Source organism: Ambystoma mexicanum, chromosome 2p, assembly GCF_040938575.1.
Source record: "Ambystoma mexicanum isolate Mex_15411 chromosome 2p, UKY_AmexF1_1, whole genome shotgun sequence".
Taxonomy (NCBI): Eukaryota; Metazoa; Chordata; class Amphibia; order Caudata; family Ambystomatidae; genus Ambystoma; species Ambystoma mexicanum.
In genome coordinates, this window is record NC_090923.1 from 818,205,376 (window position 1) to 818,227,293 (window position 21,918).

Here is a 21,918-nt window from a genome sequence, read left to right on the forward strand (position 1 = left end):
CGGAACGCCCACATGCACGCGAACTACCCGCATTCAAGGATTAGAATACGGGAAAACCGCGCATGGCAAAAGACGCACACAGGCGTCAACGCGTCCGCCACATGAAGGCAGGCGGAAGCGTCCCCGCGCACAGCACAAAAGTGCGCGCAAACAACAAACACATATATACAGCTACGATGAATGCCCCATTTGTCGCAGCACTGATCGTGGGACACCGCAGGAGGAGAATAGCCAGCGCACGCATTTTTTCACCACGGACAAGCCTTTTTGGGATGCCCGATGACCAGGTCTATGGCAGGTATAGGTTTCCACCCCATATCATCCTAGACCTGGTCAGGGAGTGGGAAGATGACCTAACATCCCCACCCTCTGCTCCCAAGCATTGAGCCCCTTGGAGAAGGTGCTCAATGTCCTGCATTTTTTGGCCATTGGGTCTTTTCAGCAGACTACTGCCATAGTGGGTGGGGTCTCATAGGCCACGCAGTCACGCTGCCTACACCAGGTATTGGCAAACATGACAGTGCGCCCCTCAGTCCGCAGGCACATATACATGCCCAGAACACCCGCAGAAAGGCAGGCCATTGTCCAGGACTTTTACAGGGTGGCACACTTCCTCAAAGTGCTCGGTGCCATAGATTGCACCCATGTGGCCCTACGTCCACCTAGGGCCACTGAGCACATCTACCGAAACCGCAAGCACTGGCATTCCATCAATGTACAGGTGGTATGCGATGCAAAGGGAATCATCACCTCTGTCTATGCAAACTACCCTGGCTCGACCCATGACAGTTTCATATACAGAATGTCCGCCCTGAGCCGGGCCCTGAAAGCTGGGCAGCATGGCGACACATGGCTCCTAAGTGAGTACAAATGCCCGTGCACATGCATGCATGTCACACACAAATACACAAACCCCAATAATCACAACCATTATCACCTCTCCAGGGGACAGTGCCTACCCTCCGAGCAACCACATGACGACGCCAATCCGGAACCCCACCACACCACCCCAGGTAAGATACAACGTGGCCCATATTGCAACCCGGGCCATAGTGGAGCACACATTCGGAGTGCTCAAGTCACGCTTCCGCTCCCTTGACTGCTCTGGCAGGCAGCTACTCTATGCACCCCCAGTAGTGTGCAGGATCATTGTGGCAGCATGTGTCCTGCACAATGTTGCAACACGGCAGGGCGTACCGGTGAACATGGTGGTGCCCCCACATCCCCAACCACAGGCACAGGCACTGCCCATGGGAGGGGATAGGGCACATGGCGAGGAAGCCCGGTCCCAGCTTGTGGCCAGATTTTTCACCTTAACTCCCAACCCTGCAGAGTGCACACAGGCCTGACACATACCAGGTGACAATCGATGATGACAAAGAGACAGTCAACTGTCACAACCTTACCACCCTGAGATTGTTGCCATGGAATTGCCACATTGTGTGCATCCCTAGCTACTTAAACACAAGCAATCCTGTGTGACCAAAAGGCACACATGCAAGGTGTGAATCACACAGACCTGGAAAAGAGGCCATGACTATCACTGGTATGTCACTCAAACCCTCCCAAACCACAACATGACATGGTAAGCAATAGCCATACACCAACACAGTACCAATAAGGTACACATTGCCATGTGAAAAATGTAAATGGGCATCAGACAATGATGCCTGACATGGAATCAGATGAAATGACTGACCAACAACCTCCCACCCAAAATAAGTCATACCCAAATGCATTCCAAAAGTCGTATTTGAAACATGACAATGAATGCCTGTCCACATGCACAATGTGCATTGCATAATCAACACTGCAGCTACTGTGTGCCATGTCCACCTCCTGCAACACACTGCTCAGCGCACAGCACAGTGGACAGCCATTGTGTGTGATGCACACCCTGAGCATCACATCTAAGCGACAAACTACATAAAATAACAAAATTAGGCATGTACAGGATCCACAAATGGTCATAGAACATTCGCTGCAGGGACACAGTGGGCACCAGAAGGCAAACAGAGTGTACACGTGGACATGTAAGGGTGGTTGTACATGTAGTGGATCATAGTGCGAGTGGGTGGGTCAGTAGGGACATGCACTCAACATATTCATCTAAAATCAAGTCACCATCACTGTCCTCTACACATCACATGTGAACATTCACCATGTGTATACCCCAGCATGTCAAAGAACAACTATCCCCTCACACCTGAAAGGTAAAGACAACACATGAACAGGCATTGATGAGCAGAATACATCATGTACATAGTAAAGCACAATTACAATTTCAGGGTGCCCATCACACTGCAGGGCAAGGCAACTATCAACAACAAAACACCCCCCCTCCCTCACAAATCACCACGACCCACTGAACAACTGCATCTGGGTTATTCATCCGACATCCTTGAATTCCACCTGGCCACAGGATCACCCTTCGCCTTTGTCACCATCTCCCACCTCGTGTGTAAAAAGTTGCCAGCACCCTCAAAGTCCACCTAGATTTGCAAAAGCACATAATCCAAGAGAACTCAAAGCAGGACAACACAGAAGCCAAGCAAATACCCTGCAGGCAGTAAAACAAACCAGAACAGCCTCCAGTAGATGACTTCAAGTAGCAGTATGCCACAAAGGCCAAGTACTACCACAATGATGTTAACAACCAAGGTAGCACAGTAAAACAATGTCACACCAGGATCTGAACCATGTGTGGTACATAACATAGAATGATGCAACACGAACGGATGTCTACTGTCACAGCTCCCGTGTACAGGCACAGGAGTGGCACAAAACAACCACCCCAACCGTGGTCTGGGTGCCTGCAAGGTCTACCTCACACAGGCCTCTGAGACCCTGGTGGGGAAGGAGGGTCAGGGATATGCAGTCGGCACAGGCATTGGAATACTGGAAAACCGGAATGAGGGGCAGGAGAGGGGAGTAGGATCGACACAGGAAGGTAGGGAATGCACCAAAATGTATTGCACACATTAACACATACACAAATAGACCAAACTTGCTCACATGCACATAGCACCAAATTTCTCAAATGGAAGTCAAAGAGAAACTTATCTCTGTGGTGAGTGCTGGCCTCCTGCTTGCACACTCTCCGGTCCGGTAACAGGACCAGTTCAATGCTGCAAAGAGAGCCACAGTTAATAATATGTGCATGCCCAAAACACACAAACACACCCCCAAATATGCCCCAAAGTAACAGAATATTCTACAGACAATCTTGTGTGGCTGCTTCATACCCATATGTAACATTACCCCTGTGATGGTTCATACACAGTCAATGCATTAAGTCAGGCACCGGTGGGTGCGTGGCAAATGGAACACCAATGTGTCACAATTCACACAACATGCAATGTTCCCCGGGTAAGCAGACAGACGCATATAGCAAGGTCTGACTTCAGAACAAGTCCTGTACCACCATGACCAAAATAAAGTAGCCAGTGCATGTATCAAATTCTACTTGGAAATTAAATGCACTGCACCTGAGTCTGTCCCTTGCTGTCTGTCCCTGTGAGCTGCTTCATTCCATGTCTTGCAACGCTACATGGCTAATACAAGTGCCTCAATGGACCATGGTAGAATGGAGGGTATGTGCCACTGCCCATGCAGGTGCCCCAGACAACTTTTCTATCAACTAGCCATCAGTCCACCAACACATCTGAGCTGTATTGTGCGCTTCAACACCAATATTTGTCCAAGCTCACCGTCAGTGCTGCTACTAAGCATGCATGTTCAAATGGCCAGGTGGAAGGTTTGTTGTGTTGTGACCCCCCTGTGCTGCTCACCTTGCCTGGAGTCCCTTGAAACACGTCATCGTTTATTGGATGTATGATCGCAATCCCTGTGCCTCTGCTTGCGCACACATGCGCATGTCAGCACCACCAAATGTGTCCAGATTCCAGACGTCCAACGGCCCATGTCTGCTGGCAAAGGTGGTCTTGAGGCTCATCCCCCTGCAGAAAGTCCATGAAACACATGATTAATGCTTAATATTCATCTGTGTGTGTCTCTTCAGGCATTACATGAGTGGACCATGTCAGAGACGTACATCAGAAATCACACCATCAGTCCGTCTTTCACAGCAACAGTGTGGAGTACACTATCTACGGCATGATTGTCAACAAGCACATGTTCATTAAAGATAAGAAACATACTACACAATGCATAGCAATGAATGTACACATGAATCATTAAACACCCCATCTAGCAAAAGAAGAACAGTGGTCAATTACACCCCAATCATCCCCACTAGGGGTGTTAACACAAGTTCCACAGCAGCAGACATGCCACAGATATGACAGTCCATTGCCCTTGTGTAATAGGCTGTTACACCGAACCATCCTTGCTAGCCCATGGATAAGGAAAGCATTAGTGGCATATGTGAGTCAAGGACCCCAAGCAGCAAACACATACACAAGACAAGCTTGAAGGGCCCAGCTGGAACAGACAGTGGATGCTTTCAAAAGCCACAAAGCACCACACCGTCACATGAAAGCACAATAGACTAGCAAGTTCAAACTATATTAACTAATTACACTAACTATGAAAAACCCACTTTACCTTTTTAAACTAACTATCAAACAGAAACTTAACTAACTAAACTAAAAGAAAGATCAAAAATGGCCACATACGACCCGGGGGTGGGGGGCTCCCAGGAGGTGGGAGGTACAGGGTGCTGCTCAACATCCACATGCGATGATGCTGAGGAAAATAAAAATGCCATGGGCTCAACGCCTGCACAGCCCGACCTATCTGGGAGATAGATTGTCATCCGAGTATGCTCTTCCTGGAAAGGAGGACGCGGCACAGGAGCATGACCAGGCCTAGCCGCAGCTTGCCCCTCGTCGGCAGCAGGTCTGCCAGACGGGTGAGCCTGGTTCTGTGTGGCGATGACACGTAGGTCTGCATGCAGAACCTCCCGTGATACACGTGCTTCCTCTTGCAAGGTAGCACGTGTAACACAGAGTTCCTCCTGCAAGGCCTGGCTGGACAACTGCTGCACCTCCCGACAAGAATGTAGCTCAGTCGAGATGGTACGCTCAAGCTGTGCAAACCTCTCCTCTGCCCGCTCAGAAGGACACCCAGAGTGGATCTGAGGGAAGCATGCTCCTCCCTAAGGGCCTTCATGTGTGCCTCTGAGTGAGCAGCAATTGCTTGATGCAGAGACGACATTTCAGCCTGGCGTGCCCTGTCTTAGGCCGCCAAGCCCAGCCTGAGTGAGCGGGCCGTGGACCGTGCCGCCTGCTGCTGTAGAAGCACCTGCCTAACATGGGGGAGCACAGATTGGGCCACACGCTCCATGCTCTCAGCGATGTTCTCCATTGCTGCCCCCTGCCGTTCAGAATTGGTAGTCATGTCTGGCTCCCACTCAGTATACTGTGGTTGCGGGTGGCGACCACGTTGCTGGCCTTGACCCCTGCGGGACCCAAGAACCGTGTGTTCTCATTGTGTTGGCACCACCCGCGGCTGCACGACTACATGCCCCCGTTGACGTGATGTCCCAGGCACATCAGTGACTGGTGTGGAGGGTGACCCTGCGTCCCGATCCACCACGGGCGGGTGTCGCGGACAGAGGAGTGTCCACATCATAATCACTCACCCCTGACATATGGACCTGATGCTCATCCAACTCGATATGGTCGTCAGAGTGTTCTTCAGGGCTGGACTCATAGGCAGCCAGAGACAAGATGGACTGTAGCACTTGGGGGTTTTCGTGGCCTACCGCCCCACTACCCCCACTTGTGCTGGGTTGATGTAGTGATAACAACCCTGTGCCTGGCATGACAACACCATCCTCCGGCTCCATTGCGTCATCATCTGGAAAATAGAGAGAAAAAAGGTCACTACACTTGTTCGAAGCACACAACACACACACACACACCGACAACAAACACATCAGGCAGACATGTGACACACAAAATAGAACCTGGCATGCATGCTGGGTCAACATGGAATTGCTTCTGTGATCAGACCTGTTGAAAGGTGGCAGTCTGTATTGAAGTGGGTCTGTGCAGTGCAGCAAATATGTATGTTACTCACTACCTACATGTACAAGGACTCCATGGTGTGTGTCAGAAAATGTGGAGGCAGTGCAAGGTCAACTTCAGGCATCACGTGCAATGTGCATTCAGTGGGTAGCATATCTACAAGCAAAGCACCCCTCCACCCAAGTGCAAAAGCAGGGATGCCTAGCATGGTATCAAAAGGCTGACCTTAGACCTGTGTATTGACAGACAGTGTAGACTAGCATCAACAGCTTCATGTGAGTCAAGTGACAACACTGAAAATGATGATGGACAGTAAGCAGGACACATTATGAAACCTCTGGAGTCCACAAACGTGTGAAGAAGACACTACACCAGTTGGACAGAGTCATTGGCCATTAAACAGGCTGAGGCATGTGACCCTCACAGATTGACAGACCCTAAACATGTGTGCAATGCAGTACTGAGCCACAGTTGACACGGGAAGGCAGTTGAAATGTCATGCAATTTGGGTCATCATGGACTTGTGTAACAGTGATCATCCAGTTATGGACACATATGGGCATGCGTGGAATGCACATGGAGCATGAATGGGCACTCATGTCCCTGCGGGGCATCTGACCTCTGCACAGTCCAAGTGAGACACCCTGCATCAAGTACTAAGGAAGTACCACAATGGATATGTCTGGCATATTGGCCGCTGGATGTTAGAATGTACACAGGAGGCATGACCAGGGAAGTAACCAACAGCAATATTGTAGCAGACCAGTGCTAAGATGGAATTGGGTTGCAGAGCAGGGGGTTGAGGGGCAAGGGAGCATGCCTACATTGGCTACCCCCTTGCAGGCAGAGGACACATGCACATCAGTCATGCTATGCATAGTTCCTGGGCTGAGAGGAAGCTCACCCACGCTACATGCAGAAGTGCCAGTGAGCTGGAACATGGACCGGAGGGGCATACTGGTAACCAGCATGTGACTACGGTGCAAAAGTGGTGATGTGGACAGTCCCTGTCTGCTCCACATGTCCACCATCCAGCAGAGTAGACATGCATCAGGGAAGCATTGCATTACTCACACATCATAACCATGTACACGTGCCATGTAGTGGCAGTCATGCACAACACATCACACAATTAAAACACACACCTCCTCGACAAACACGCATCAACACTCACCGGACTGGGCATCAAAGACCGGCATATCTCCCACTCCTTCGACCAATTCAGATGATATGAACTCCGCAACGAGTGACTCATGCGGAGTGAGGTCTTCCTCCTCCGGTGTAGGCCCACCGCCAGTCACCAGAGTCAAGTTGTAATTTGAGGCACGCTTAGCCTTAGCGCTGCGTTTGAGGTCATTCCAATGCTTTTTGCACTCTTGCGCCGTGTGCACCTCATGGCCGAAGGCACTTACATGTTCCACAACTTGCTTCCAGTGGGTATCACGGTGGGCAGCCGTAGTCTGACAATTAGCACCCACTAGCATGTCACGGCTGTGTTTCCGCACGTAGCACACAAGGAAGTCCAGTTCCTGGTTGCAGAAAGGCTTCTTCCTCGACGTGCAGTAGGTCGTGGCTGTGTGTGGGGTCCCAGCCTGTGCTGCAGGGGCAACCTTCCTCCTCTTGGATTGTGGTGCAGACCCTGGCTGGCTGATGCCACCCTGATTAGCATGGCCAGTGGGACTGGTGGATTGAGCCAAGGCAGTGGCAGGTGGAGGGACGACCAAAGGGCTGACTTGTGTCAGTGGTAGCTGGGTGCCCTCTAATGGACCCTGCGCATCAACATCCGCTGTGGCAGGGTCATTGACCGCAACTGTCCTGGTTGGCAGACTCACAACCGGGGTGTTCTTGGCTGCATCTGCCCCTGCACTTGCCAACACCCGGCTGTTCGGGGCAGCAGATGACATTACTGCCCCAGGGACATGTTTCTTGGTCCGGGCAGCCCTGCGTGCCCCTACGGTTTCCCTCCGGTCCTGTTGGAAATCTTCCAAGGCCTCTTCAATCGCCAACGCAGCCTGCGCTGGCAGACCCTGAGCCTGGGTGGTGGCGTCCACAGCTGCACCTGCAGCTACCCTTGGGCCCGTGGCAGTCGATGAAACGGACTGCCGGGTCACACGGGCGCCAGTGCCAGATGCAGAAGCTGCATCTCCCGGAACCACAGGGGGTGGTGGCATGACTGCACCGATACATGGCACAACATCGTGCTCAAGTGGCGCACCCCTGCCTCTTCCCCTTCTGCGGCCACCCTGGACACCCTGGAGTGCCCCGACTCCCTGGTTACCCCGGCCACGTCCCTGACCACGCCCGCCATGAGGAGTACGCCCAGCTGAGGCGCCCCTCACCTTTGGTGGCCACCCAACCATGGCACAGATGGAGTAGTGCCAGCACAGATGGAGTAGTGCCAATGGGAGGTGTACACCACAATTGACGTGGGCAATTGGGGTGAAGGGGGTGGGATGCAAGATGTTAACAGCCCCCCTGCACCTGCAAGGCTGTATGTGACCCCGGTGATGTAGTGACGGGTCACGCTACGTTCAGGCACCCCAAAACTGCAGTAAAACCGTGCACGCAACCCTGCAGCCTACGTGCGTGGAATCAACCTTACGCGGTGGTCCCAGTAACACAAAAAACGCATACGCGTGGGACACGCAGGCTACTATGACTTTGAAAATGGGTGCGATACACAGGGGCACCTGCAGTGGGAAAAATAGCGTGTGCGACTCACTGTATGACTAGCGTGATAATGAAAAACACGCATAGCCAATACCCCCACCAAAAGAAGAGATACGTCCTTGATCGCTGTGAAGATGTGATGGTGCGCGAAACAACACGAAGCAGCTACACACGTCGGTCTCCACGAAAGGCACGTACAGCGAACTGCTGGCCCCGCTCACCTTTAACCCGTGCTGAGGGAAACACCCACGCGCGTCACGTCACTTACGCACGTAGGCCCTTTCCTCGGATTACACGCATTCACACACGGACGTGCAGTTTTTTCACGCGCGCTGAACCACTATTACCACGTCAGGAGGGAAACGCCCATGCGCGTAACGTCAGAGAAGCGCTTAGGCCCATTTGGTCCAATGAAAACGCATACGTGTGCTGACGCGCTTACGCGCTAAGGGCCTTTCCTCCAATTACACGCTGACATGCAATTTTTTCACGTGCCAAATCACTCAGTATCAAGCTGGCCACGCGAAAACACACGGAAGACCACGCTCCTGCCCAGAAGGCCGAATTACTGCCCCCCAGAACCCAGAGCACGCTCCCACCTGCAATCTGCTGCTGCCTGACTGCCTACTGCCCAAGTGCCCTGCTATTTGGTGCCTGCACGTCAGCCAGGGTTCCAGTTGCTGTGTCCACCCCTCCTGGAATAGAAGACTCCTGACTGGGATACCATCACTCCACAGCCCAGCCCCAGGACCCAGTTGCCCACCCACGCCTGCCTCGGGGGTCGCCATGTTGGGGCAAACACCATCTGAGACCACTGGCGACCCCCAGTCAGAGAGGCAGAGGGCCACCAGCTTCAGTGTGAAGGAAGTTGGTGTCCTGGTGGTGCATGTCCTGGGGCATTATGATGCCCTCTTCAGAACATCACGCACCAACAAGGAAGGACGGGAGAGGATCTGGGACGACTTAGTGGTTGCCATCAACGCGGTGGGGGTGGCAACCCGCGACATCAAGCACGTCAAGAAGCGCTGGGAGGACTTCAGGTCCAGGACCATCCACAAGGCCCGGCGCCTCGCAGAGGGGGGCCGGGTCAGCATGAGTGACATCCAGATGAGGGTCCTGGAACATGTTTGCCCAGCGCTCCACGCCCAGATCCTTCGGAGGAAGACCCGTCTGGAGTTGAGCGGTAAGTGGCCAAGCATTGGTGTGTGAGACAGGGCATGTTGCAGTGTGCTGGTAGTCAGATACTTGCCTGTATGTGTGACATGGGCCATGTATGGATGTGTGTGTGCAAGGACATCATGGACATGCATGTGAGACCAGTAATTTGCGAACCACATGGTTGGTGCATGAGTTCCAATGCTACATGGGGAGCTGTATGGCAAATGCACACATGAAAGCATGCCAGTGTCTGTTCTTGCACATGGTGGGGGTGTGAAGGATGGGTGCTGCTGTCATGTACATGTATGGTGCACATGTGTGTGTGTCTGAGAAGTGTGTCTGTGACTTCGATACGCCATGGATTCATGACACATGTCAGTGATGATGTGTAGATTCACTCATGCAGTGCGGTCACCGTTGTACGCACTGTGTCTATCCACTGTGTCTGTGGTGTACAAGGCATGATGCATGACCCTCCGGTGATGTGTGTGCATAGGATCAGTGTGAGCCATGATGCATGTGAGTTTGAAGGCAAGATTTTGATTAATAGAGGCCCTTGTACATGGATGCTGATGTTGATTGCAGGCGCCATTCCTGTTTATGCATGTGTGTTGCGTGCATTCACCCATGTGTTGTGGAGGGACAGGATGGAAGTGACGCTAGACACTGCCACTCATGTGTTATTGCTTCCTGTCTAGGGGAATATTGTACTGTACCCTGATGCTTGTGTTCTATGTCTCCCTCTACGCAGCGTCAAGTGAAGAAGAGGGCGGAGACGGCGCTGTGGAGCCAAGCAGCGGGGATGCCTCCACTAGGCAGCGACGCAAGGCCCAGCCACCCTCCCAGGACGTGCCATCATCCGGGAGCGAGTGGGCTGGTGCCGTGTCTGCCACTACATTGTGAGCCCCCACAGGGACTTGCAATGGCGGAAGACGGTACAGGAGACATCCAGGTTGGTGGTCTCCACAGAGGAGGAGGAGCCCGCTACTGAGCCGCACATGGGGCCTGGTGGGGGTAGTACCACTGGTGCAAGTGGTGCAGTCCAGGGCCAGGAGGCAGCACAGGTCACCACGGAGGGGTCTGTGCATGTCCCTGTCCTTGACCCTGTGACTGCACCACCATGCACCAGCAGGGATGCCCCGTCCCAGGCCCGCCCGCAGGTAGGGGAAGGTGCCATGTCATCTGCCTCTCCACTACCTGCAGACGAGGGGTCCCATGAACGTATGGGCTCCGTCCTGATTGGTGTCACGTTGCGCACGCGTGACATTCATGATGACGTGCGTTCTTCCTGGGCAGAGAACACACACCATCACGAAGAGCAGCGTCGCGACGTGGCACTGTTGGGAGGGGCCCTGGTTGGTGGCTTCCTACATGTGACACGCACTCTGGCGCATAGTCTCCACAGAGGAGGAGAGGTCCGCCAGTCGTTCTCCCTGCCGTCTTCCGGCCCAGATTCCTCCAGGGCCCCCTGTGGACCTGGCCTGACCAACACAGCCAGCTTGGTGGAGATCCCATCCCTGCCAGGATGTGCAGGCATCATCGGACAGGGCACATGGACAGCAGCAGCAGCAGGAGCAGGCTCTAGGTGGGAGCAATGATGGCTCGGGGCCATCAATATCAGGGGCGCAGGCATCGGCCAGAGGGCAGGAGGACCCTGGAATGGATGTGTCTTCCGTGTGGCTGCGGTTGGGCCAGCGTATAGGTGCGGAACGGCGGCGGGCGGAAGAGGCACGGCTCACCATGGTCAGGGCAGAGTTCTCCATGCGTCTGGCGATGAGGCGGGCAGAGTGCCTCGAGGTGACTCGCAGGGAGTTGGAACAGGCCATGAGTGCCTCCCTGCGAGACCTCGGGCCAGGACAGGGGCCCGTCTCCAGCAAATAGACATGGAGTTCGATGATGCCCTGGCCAAAAACATCAATGAGTGAGCCACAGGACTTGCCCGTCGCCATTGTAAATAGTTTATAGTGTTAGGTTTCCTTTTTATTTTTATTTTGGGGCTTTTGGACTATGCCCCACACTTTTGTAAATAGTTGTTTGGTTAGGTAGGTTATTAGATAGGTTTAATTTGTTTCGTTGGGCTCATGGACCCTTGAAAATTGTATTGTACATAGTTGGACGTTGGATTTATTTGGACATTTTAATTTCATTTCACCATGGATCAATGGATTTACCTTTTTGCATTTCATTTGGATTTGGTTTGGTGGACAGAGAGTTTTGGCCATTTTTCTTTTGGATTAGTTGGGTTTTTTTGAGGAATTTCTTTTTTTTTATTTGGACATGCATTCCATTTCATGATTGCCATTATTTTATGCTTCAAGTACTTTCAATTGGTTTTCATGTTAATACATTTTGATCTTTTACTTCAATGTGTGGGATTCACTCATTGGGTTCATGCATGTTGACATGTGGGTTTACTCAATCAATGGCAACGTGTGTGTGTGTGTGTGTGTGTGTGTGTGTGTGTGACAGACATGTGTTGATGTACATAGTTGACTTTTGGTTTGTGTCATGAGATGGGCATGTCACTGCTGGGTGGGTGAGTGGACATGAGTGGGGGCCTGCTGGCAGGTGCCCCTCACTGCTGGGGGTGAGGGTGCTGGGGGAACATGTGGGGGACATGAGTGGGGGCCTACTGGCAGGTGCCCCTCACTGCTGGGGGGTGGGGGTTCAGGGGGACATGAGTGGGGGCCTGCTGGTAGGTGCCCCTCACTGCTGGGGGGAGGGGGTGCAGGGGGACATGAGTGGGGGCCTGCTGGCAGGTGCCCCTCACTGCTGGGGGGTGGGGGTGCAGGGGGACATGAGTGTGGGCCTGCTGGCAGGTGCCCCTCACTGCTGGGGGGTGGGGGTGCAGGGGGACATGAGTGGGGGCCTGCTGGCAGGTGCCCCTCACTGCTGAGGGGTGGGGGTGCAGGGGGACATTAGTGGGGGCCTGCTGGCAGGTGCCCCTCACTGCTGGGGGTGGTGGTGCAGGGGGACATGAGTTGGGGCTGCGTGAGGTACAAACCCCGAGTAATACACGTACCCCACTCTCACAGGGCCTATCGCATGTGAAACTTCCTGCAAACCCCAGTAATACACGTACCCCACTTGCACAGGGCCAATCGCGTGTGAATCTTCCCCCTAACCTCAGTAATACACGTACCCCACTTGCACATGGCCAATTGCGTGTGAAACTTCCCAGAAACCCCAGTAATACACGTACCCCACTGGCACAGGCCCTATCGCGTGTGAAACTTCCCGCGAACCCCAGTAATACATGTAACCCACTCGCACAGGCCATTTCGCGTGTGAAACTTCCCTCGAACCCAGTAATACACGTACCCCACTCGCACAGAGCCTATCGCGTGTGAAACTTCCATTGAACCCAGTAATACACGTACCCCACTCGCACAGGGCCTATCGCATGTGAAACTTCCCGCGAACCCCAGTAATACACGTACCCCACTCGCACAGGGCCTATCGCGCGGGAAACTTCCCGCGAACCCCAGTAATACACGTACCCCACTCGCACAGGCTCTTTCGCGTGTGAAACTTCCCGCGAACCACAGTAATACACGTACCCCATTCGCACAGGGCCGATCGCGTGTGAAACTTCCTGCGAACCCCAGTAATGCACGTACCCCACTCGCACAGGGCCAACTGCGTGTGAAACTTCCCGCGAACTCCAGTAATACACGTACCCCACTCGCACAGGGCCAATCGCGTGTGAAACTTCCCACGAACCCCAGTAATACACTTACCCCATTCGCACAGGCCCTATCGCGTGTGAAACTTTGCGCGAACCCCAGTAATACATGTACCCAACTCGCACAGGGCCTATTGCGTGTGAAACTTCCTGCGAACCCCAGTAATACACGTACCCCACTAGCACAGGGCCAATCGCGTGTGAAACTTCCCGCGAACCCCAGTAATACACGTACCCCACTCGCACAGGGCCTATCGCGTGTGAAACTTCCCGCGAACCCCAGTAATACACATAGCCCACTCGCACAGTGCCAATCGCGTGTGAAACTTCCCGTGAACCCCAGTAATACACGTACCCCACTCGCACAGGGCCAATCGCGTGTGAAACTTCCCGTGAACCCCAGTAATACACGTACCCCACTCGCACAGGGCAAATCGCATGTGAAACTTCCTGCAAACCCCAGTAATACACGTACCCCACTCGCACAGGGTCAATCGCGTGTGAAACTTCCCGCGCACCCCAGTAATACACGTTCCCCTCTTGCCGTGTGCTGTGTGGCGGCCATGTATACTGGTACAGGGTTAGCGCAGCCCTTTGCGCTGGATTGGGGATTTTGATGGCTTTTCCCTGCGGGAGGGGCGTTCTTGGGGGTGTAACTGGCGCTGCTGCAGGGTCGCTGCGCCACTGTGTGCCACGGCTGGTTTTGGTAGCTAAAATCCATGAATATGCTCTGCGCGGAAATGGATTTTAGCGCGTGCGGCTGGCGCAGACATTCGTACGCGCACACTGTGCGCCAGCCGCGTGCGCCACTTGTACGCTTAATTCTATGAATTACCCCCCTAATGTTCGTTTTTTTGTCTTTCAGATGCGGCACAAAGCGGTGTTCGGATGATGGATGACTCTCCTGACAATGATGTGCAGTATTCTTGCCGGTAAGTAGAGCACTGTGCGAGATGCGCTAATAGTTCGCTTTATTTTAGCATTCTTGTTGTGTGAGACTAACCTGCTTTGTCTTTTCTGTTCGGCAGGTGCAGCGCTTTTCCAGGAAGAAGATGGAAGTTCCAACTGACGGTGTCGAGATGCGGCGCGATGCTGAATGATGGAGATCTGCTCGCTGGAGTTCCTGGAGGAGGCCGAGTCAGGTGCGTCGCTACCCGAGAGGGTGCCTTCTGTTCTGATCTTCTACAGATGCGGCGGCCCTTGGATAAGCGTAAAGGCGAGGTCCGGATGTTCTGCAGGTAAGGCCTTCAATGCGTGAATAACTCTTGTTCTTCTATTTTCACAGATGCCGATGGATAGAAGACTCTGGACAGGCGTGGCAGAAAGGAAGCAGGAACTGACACGGTGAGCGTTACGCTGCAGGAATGCAGATTAACGCGAAACGTGTTCAGTTTGAAAGGTGCGGTTTAAATAGCCGTGCAAGTAGTTCCAGGAAAATAGTCCCCTTCATCGTATCCCGTCTCTCTGGTAAAGTAGTCCCAAGCCACACCCTGTACTGAAAGGCTCAGCATTTCAGAGCCAAATAAATGGACCACGTATTTAACACTTGCCATGAGCCTGGCGCCAGTGGCGCCAGGACTGAGCCCAGGTGAGCCTAGCTGGGGCCTGGGAAGTCCCAAAGGAAGCCAGAATCTGGGCTGGGCTCGCGGGTTTCAGGGTTTTGGGGGCATGCACCATGACAGCTCCCTCTTGATTCCACCAAATTGATTGACAAACTCTTGCATGCATTAGCAAAATGTGCCTTGCCCTTGCATCTAAACCATTCAGCAAACCTGGCTGGGCAAGTGGGAAAATTCGGACCGTGTTTGGGGCTGCCACATCTGGTACATTTTTAGCTCCATGCTTCCCTTCTGTTTGTACTGAAGTTGGGTTTCCTCCTTTGACTAACTGCACATACAGCATGAGGGGTCTGCTTATCAACCTTCAACTCTTTAATGTATTGAGTGGTCTGTTCTATGCTTCTGGCCAATTCAACTGCATCTTCCAACTTAATGTCCTTGGCAAGTAACTTCTCTTGAATCCTCATGTTGTTGGTGCATCTCACCAGTTGGTCCCTTATCAGGAAGTCAGTCAGCAACTGAAAGTCACAGGTGACTTAGTGTTCTCAAGGAGGCTATGTAGAACAGACTCGGATGGTTCTTGTGTGCGTTGGAAATATTTATGCCGCTCAAAGTTACATTTTTATTAGGTTCAAAATGCTCCTCTAGTTGCTTTAAATCTGTGGCATATTCATCCGCATCTCCTGCTTCTGCTCCTTGGGTCCTTGATAACCCATCAAATATGCTACGTCCTTCTAGCCCTATGTTATGTAACAGTAGTGCCTTTTTTCTCGCCGAGCTGAACCTATCTCCACCCATGGCCACCAGATAATTCTCAAAAATATCCTTCCACCTATCCCACTTGATGGGCGGACGGCCCGGCTGACAGAAAATATGCGGGTGAAGGTATTGTTGCTGCCATGCTTGACTGAATGCAACTTGTTTCCTGACTGCCCTCCTATCACAGAACAATATGTGTGGAGCTAATAATGGGATGGATGCTTGAATATGCACTGTGTTGAATAATGTCCGCTATGGAGTCTTAATTTCAAATCCTTTAGTGCTGTGAGGCACTTTTGCCTGTGCCTGCTTCACTATTGAGACTTGATTTCCAATCGTATCGTGCTTTAAGGCACTTCTCCATGTGCCTGCTTCAGCGAGTGTCTGTCGTCACAATTGACTGCTGTGAGAACGTAGAGATGCCTTCCTTGTTGGTGCGTTCCCTGGAAACCGGTGTCACAATGTGTATGCAGCCGATCGGGCTTAAAGCCATGCCCACTATCCGGCGTCACAATGTGTATGCAGCCGATCGGGCTTAAAGCCACACCCACTATCCTGAGAATGGGTAGCCACACCCCCTGGCACGCGCACCGCAATTGAATGATGCCGTGCAGCCAAATATGAGCGCGAGCTGGTGCGCTGCAGCAGCAGGACTGCTCGAGACCCAACGTTCCTCACAATGTTGGGGCCCCCGCTGGGTTTGTGTTGTGTTTTACCTATCCTGACTATGTGGCTATTCCCTGTATGTATGTGTGTGCCTGAGTCTGGAATGTTTGGTATGGAGTGTTCTGGTTGGAATGTTTGGATGTGAGTGCCTGTGTTCCTGGATTGCCAGTTGAAAACTTAAGCTTTGCACAGGGGGACCGGTGGATGCTTCTATCCTATGAACTTGTCCTGTATTATATCTGATGTACTTACCTGTGTTCCTGTGGACTTACTAAAGATACCTAAACTGAACAAGGCTCATGAGTGGTTATTTATAACCCCAAACCCACAACATAACATTGGCGACTAGGATGTTTGGACACTGAAAGGAACAAGGAAAGGAGCAGTACAAAATAAGGACTGTTACCAGGACACAAGGATGGCAAAGAGGTTGCCCACCAGTAAGGAGAAGGAACCACAGAGGCATCCACCGCCCCCCCCGGCCCCCAAGGTGAGCGCGCCCCTTGTTCAGCATGGCAGGAATGGCAGAGAGACCTGGAGTGATTTTGGGTGGCAGCGTTTTATTTTAAAGAGTGTACCTTTTGTGCAGCCATCGCTCGAGAATGCATGGAGATGTCAGTGGCTTCAGGCACTGGCAGCAGTTTACAGCCCATCCAACCCGGACCAGAGCGTGAGGATGCAAGCTGGCGAATGGCTGGAGGAGAAGGAAACTGGTGCTGACTGTGAGATGACCGTGTCATCAGTGAGGCTATAGGAGAAGGCCATGGCACCAGAAAGGCTTTGGAACAAGCCTGTGGCCCATCCATGAGCTAGAGAAGCATTTGGTCCTGACAGAAACATGGGGGTGTTTTGGGCACATTTTTCGGAGGGTCCCTGGGGGCCATGGGTGGCGCGCGCCCATTTGTGCCCCTGCATTCCAGCCATGTCGTTGGTTGGAACGTATGAAAAATGCCTGCGCCATCTGTTTTTCTTCGTGTTAGGAGCTCCGAAGTTTTGTGTTTCAAGAGGAGGCCCGCATCAAAGGAAAGGCCTTGGAGACGTGGGTAAGCGTGATGACGTGCCCGGAAAGAAAATGTATTCGTTTTGAACAGCAGGGCATGGAGATATGCCTCTGCAATGGAGAAAAGCTTCTGCGTTTGCTTGCGGTGTGATCGGGTTTCATGGGAATGGAATGTTATTGCCAGAAGACCAGAGAGCAGCCTTATTAGGCACAGCAGCCGTGCTGAGTGTGAGGCAGCGCTGGAAATATTAAAAAAAAAAAAGGAAAACATTGCAGGCATTTGTAGATTACAGCCCGCATCATTGCAAGGTACTGTGGACAGTTTGAAGAGCGCGAATCTACGAGGTGATGTGATTCTTTTATTATTTCGGTGCGGCATCTATTACGGCATCCAAGTGAACAATAAGTACTCTCTTTAAATAGAAACAACATTTGGAGGAAAGGGCTCGTTTCGTGGCACTCAAAAGAAGAAGAAAAAAAAAGGGGAAATTGTGCAAGTTTACAAGTGGATCAACTGTGTTATCTGCCAAAGAGGACGAGCTTGTTTTTTTTTTTGCACTTAATACATGTCAAGCCATCGGAGTGATGAGGTACTGTGCTAACGTTTTTTTTCCCAGGATCGGATGGCTATTTATACGGCGGAATTGCTATTACATCTAGTTTAATTGACATCACCATTATATATGGCCTATTGTTTAAATTGGTTAAAAGCAGCATTTCACGAGCTCATGAAATTTTTATTAGTAATGCAAAGGTCATCACAAAAAGAAAGAGGTCATGTTTCTGCAATTGTTGTGTTGTTGTTGGATTGTTCTCTGGTATGCACCCAATTTGCAATGTGCAAGCGCTATGGCTTTGGTTGAGTTATGGTGTGAGAGTTTTAAGTGGATGTCATAGCCTCTGTTGATAGGGAAATGCAGTGGAGTTTTTTTTTTTTGAACACCAGTAAATGTTGTGTAGTTTCGTTTTCTTAGAACAATTCCAATTGCACAATTGTGGTTAATGTTTTTTTTACAGGTAACATCACAAAGGACTTTGTAGCCAAATATGATGAACTCAATTGATGTTTGTACACTTGTTTTTCAAATATTTTGTGCGCAAATTGCCAAGTGTGTGATGTGACTCTGTGAGAGAGTGGAGGTGTGCAAATGGAAGGAGGGATGAGACTCCCGACACTTTTGGTGTCAAATCTTTGGGGGATTGTGATTCCCGACACTGGTGGTGTCAAATCTTTGGGGGATGGAGAATCCCGACATTGTTGGTGTCAAATATCGTGGGGATGGAGAATCCCGACACTGGTGGTGTCAAATCTTTGGGGGATGGAGAATCCCAACATTGTTGGTGTCAAATATTGTGGGGATGGAGAATCCCGACACTGGTGGTGTCCAATTCTTGGGGGATGGAGAATCCCGACACTGGTGGTGTCAAATTCTTGGGGGATGGAGAATCCCGACACTGGTGGTGTCAAATATTGTGTGGGATGGAGAATCCCGACACTAGAGGTGTCAAATGATGGTAGGGACTTAGATTCCTGGCATTACTTTTAGGACGCCACGATGTAGTGGTGGAGTGGTGGTAATAGTAGTGCGTGTTTTGATTGCTCTATGGTGAGCATGGGATGCTCAAATGTGAGCATTCAGTAGCTCAGGCACGGTGCCTGGAGTGGTGGAGTGGAGGAAATGGTATTATGCTCAGTTGCGAGCATTTGGTTTCTTTAGAGGGTGTTTTGAGGACACCCACAGTGGAGTGGAGTGGAGAATAGTACGCTTTAGGCAGATAGTAGGGTGAACCCTGTACATTGTGTTAGCACATCTTGTTGTTGGTGAATGATGATGCAGGGTTATTGTTGTGATGCAGGTGGTAATGGTTGTGAATGAGATTGCGGGCTGGTTCCCTTGTAGCGAGTTCCATAATAGGCCTGTTATGGTTCTAGTGATTGTTTTGGAAGTGTGTTAGCTAATTGGCAGTTACTCTAAGGACTTGGTAGGGGATAGCTTTATGCTAGGAGCCGTTTGCCGGATGGTTGTTTAGAAGGATCGTTTTTTTTATATATACTTACAGTTAGTAACACTGTTCCTTCTGTTTCTTCCTTTGATTGCATGGTTATGTATGGGGGGAGATGTGTTGTGTTTTACCTATCCTGACTATGTGGCTATTCCCTGTATGTATGTGTGCCTGAGTCTGGAATGTTTAGTATGGAGTGTTCTGGTTGGAATGTTTGGATGTGAGTGCCTGTGTTCCTGGATTGCCAGTTGAAAACTTAAGCTTGGCACAGGGGGACCGGTGGATGCTTCTATCCTATGAACTTGTCCTGTATTATACCTGATGTACTTACCTGTGTTCCTGTGGACTTACTAAAGATACCTAAACTGAACAAGGCTCATGAGTGGTTATTTATAACCCCAAACCCACAACATAACAGTTTGCTCAGACTTAACGAAGCGGAGTAACCTCAGGTGGGAACAACTTGCTCGCATCAATGGCCCTCCATCCCCCGTCACGCCTCCTGACCTGAATTGCTCCGCCTGCTGTTGCTCAGCTTCAAAAAGTTCGCCGGTAAGGTAGCCTCTGCATAGGCGTGTCTGGCGCCGTCAGGGCAAAGGGGGGCCACGAGATTATCCTCGTCGCCAATGTTGAGACAATTTCCACACGTTTGTTGAGTTGAGAAAGTTTATTAAGATAATCTTACGCGATAGCAGGCTCTGTCGCGGAACAGACACCAGCTGATTCAAACACAACAGAGCATTACTACGTAAATTAACATTCTTGGTTAGAACTTCCTGAGCTCACAATGCTTGTGACATCCTATGAAATGATTTACACCTTGCATAACTAATAAGACATTAATGTCAACCTTTTATGTGAGCTGTTAAATGACTGAAATGTAGTGCAACCTCAAACATAACGGCGCGCGCATGAAGCGCAAGTTGTTCAGTATAAGTGAATTCTGGGAAATATGGGCGGGGGATCCAACACTTCTAAAAAAATTTCAGAAAAAGAAGACTCTGTTGGTAGACAGAAAATTACAATTAGCCAAAAGTCCATTTTACTGCCACTGCAGCATGCGTTGAAGTATATTGAAACCGTACCAAATATTCTCCCGTTATTAGCATGGATGGCAGCGGAACCAAGGAGCAGAAGCAGCATCTCCAGCCGCAGACAGCCCTTGTACAACAGCGCTTTCACAATTCAGTACAAGTGAATTCTGGGAAATATGGGCGGGGGCACCAACACTTCGAAAAAATGTCAGAAAAAAAAGTCTCAAATGTTCTCCGGTTGTTAGCATGGATGGCAGCAGAACCAAGGAGCAGAAGAAACATCAAGGTATCAAAACCTGCATTTGATTGCAAACTTCACTAACATGGCTATGAAAAAATTGCCATTTGGCAAGTGTGATGAATCCAAATGGAGTCATCAGTGTTTTCCCGTTGGTGACCTCCTCCCATGTGGCCAGGGGATGGCAGACGCTTCCTGATCCTGACCCTGGGGTGGTTATAGGCGTTGAGGGAGGATCACATGGGAGGAGACAGCTACTGGGGAGATATGGTGACTTCATTTGAGAAGCCCCTGACACCTGAGACCGTAATAGCCCGTTGTCAAGTAGCTGTTCCCCCTTGCAGAGAAAGTCAAGGAACCTTTTCTTTACATTATAGTAATCAGGCCCCCACTTGTGACCCAGATATCCACAACACACAAATAACATCTTTTTCTGATGTGTATTTTTGTGAAACCTCTGAAAGAAACCAACTGAGAGTGACCAGTCCAAAGACATCTATGGACTCCAACTCCCATGATCAATCAGGTACCGAGATGAGGACGGCGACAAGGGATTTTATGCAGATTGACAAGTGCTCAAAGAGCAACGTGTGGGCTGGTTGTTTTTATAAACCTAAAGTGCTGTAAGGGTTTGTGGGGGTACTAACCCCTGCGGATGCCGCCATCAGAGGATGGCAAGCAAACCCTGGGTGTTGTGGGTCTCTAGGCCCATGGACTACAATCCCCATGATGCCCAGCTAGAACGTGCTTCCTGTGTGTGCCGCTGGGTCCTTGAAAAACCATGCCTTTGCCCGTGCTACTGGCTGATTGTTACGACTTTGGGATACATGGGCGGTCACAGAAAAAGGACGCTGGTATGGATTTGTGGGGCAAGGAAGGCAGAAGCAGGAACCCATGGGCCAGGCAGTGGTGAGAACCTGTAGGCTGGCTTTCCACAGAGCTCGGCTAAAGGTTTTCCCCGCAAGTTCGTACCAGTCATAGCTTGGAGGCAACGGACGCTGGTAATTGACATGCCTTCAGCAACTCAATCAAGGATGCCATGGAGGGCTCCCGGAGCCTAAGATAAGTACTGCTCTGTTTCAAAGCACGCTTATAAATCTTTGTATGAATATTGGAATACCGCTTTCTGGCAGGGTGTTTATTTCTCAGTAA

The 21,918-nt window shown here is 51.1% G+C and overlaps 1 protein-coding gene across 11 annotated transcripts in view; it reads right to left on the reverse strand.

The window, feature by feature from the left end:
- Positions 1 to 21,918, reverse strand: part of C2PH14orf132 (chromosome 2p C14orf132 homolog) — a 275,910-nt gene that overhangs the window by 95,087 nt on the left and 158,905 nt on the right. For 2 of the 11 annotated variants that reach the window (XR_011302034.1, XR_011302030.1), the window contains 2 exons: positions 3,792 to 3,959; positions 3,000 to 3,128 (listed from right to left, as the gene is read on the reverse strand). The exons of the other annotated variants lie outside the window; for them this stretch is intronic. The gene's annotated coding sequence lies outside the window, so the exon portion shown is untranslated. Of the gene's footprint in view, positions 1 to 2,999; positions 3,129 to 3,791; positions 3,960 to 21,918 lie in introns of those variants that run through there. 11 annotated transcript variants of the gene reach the window in all.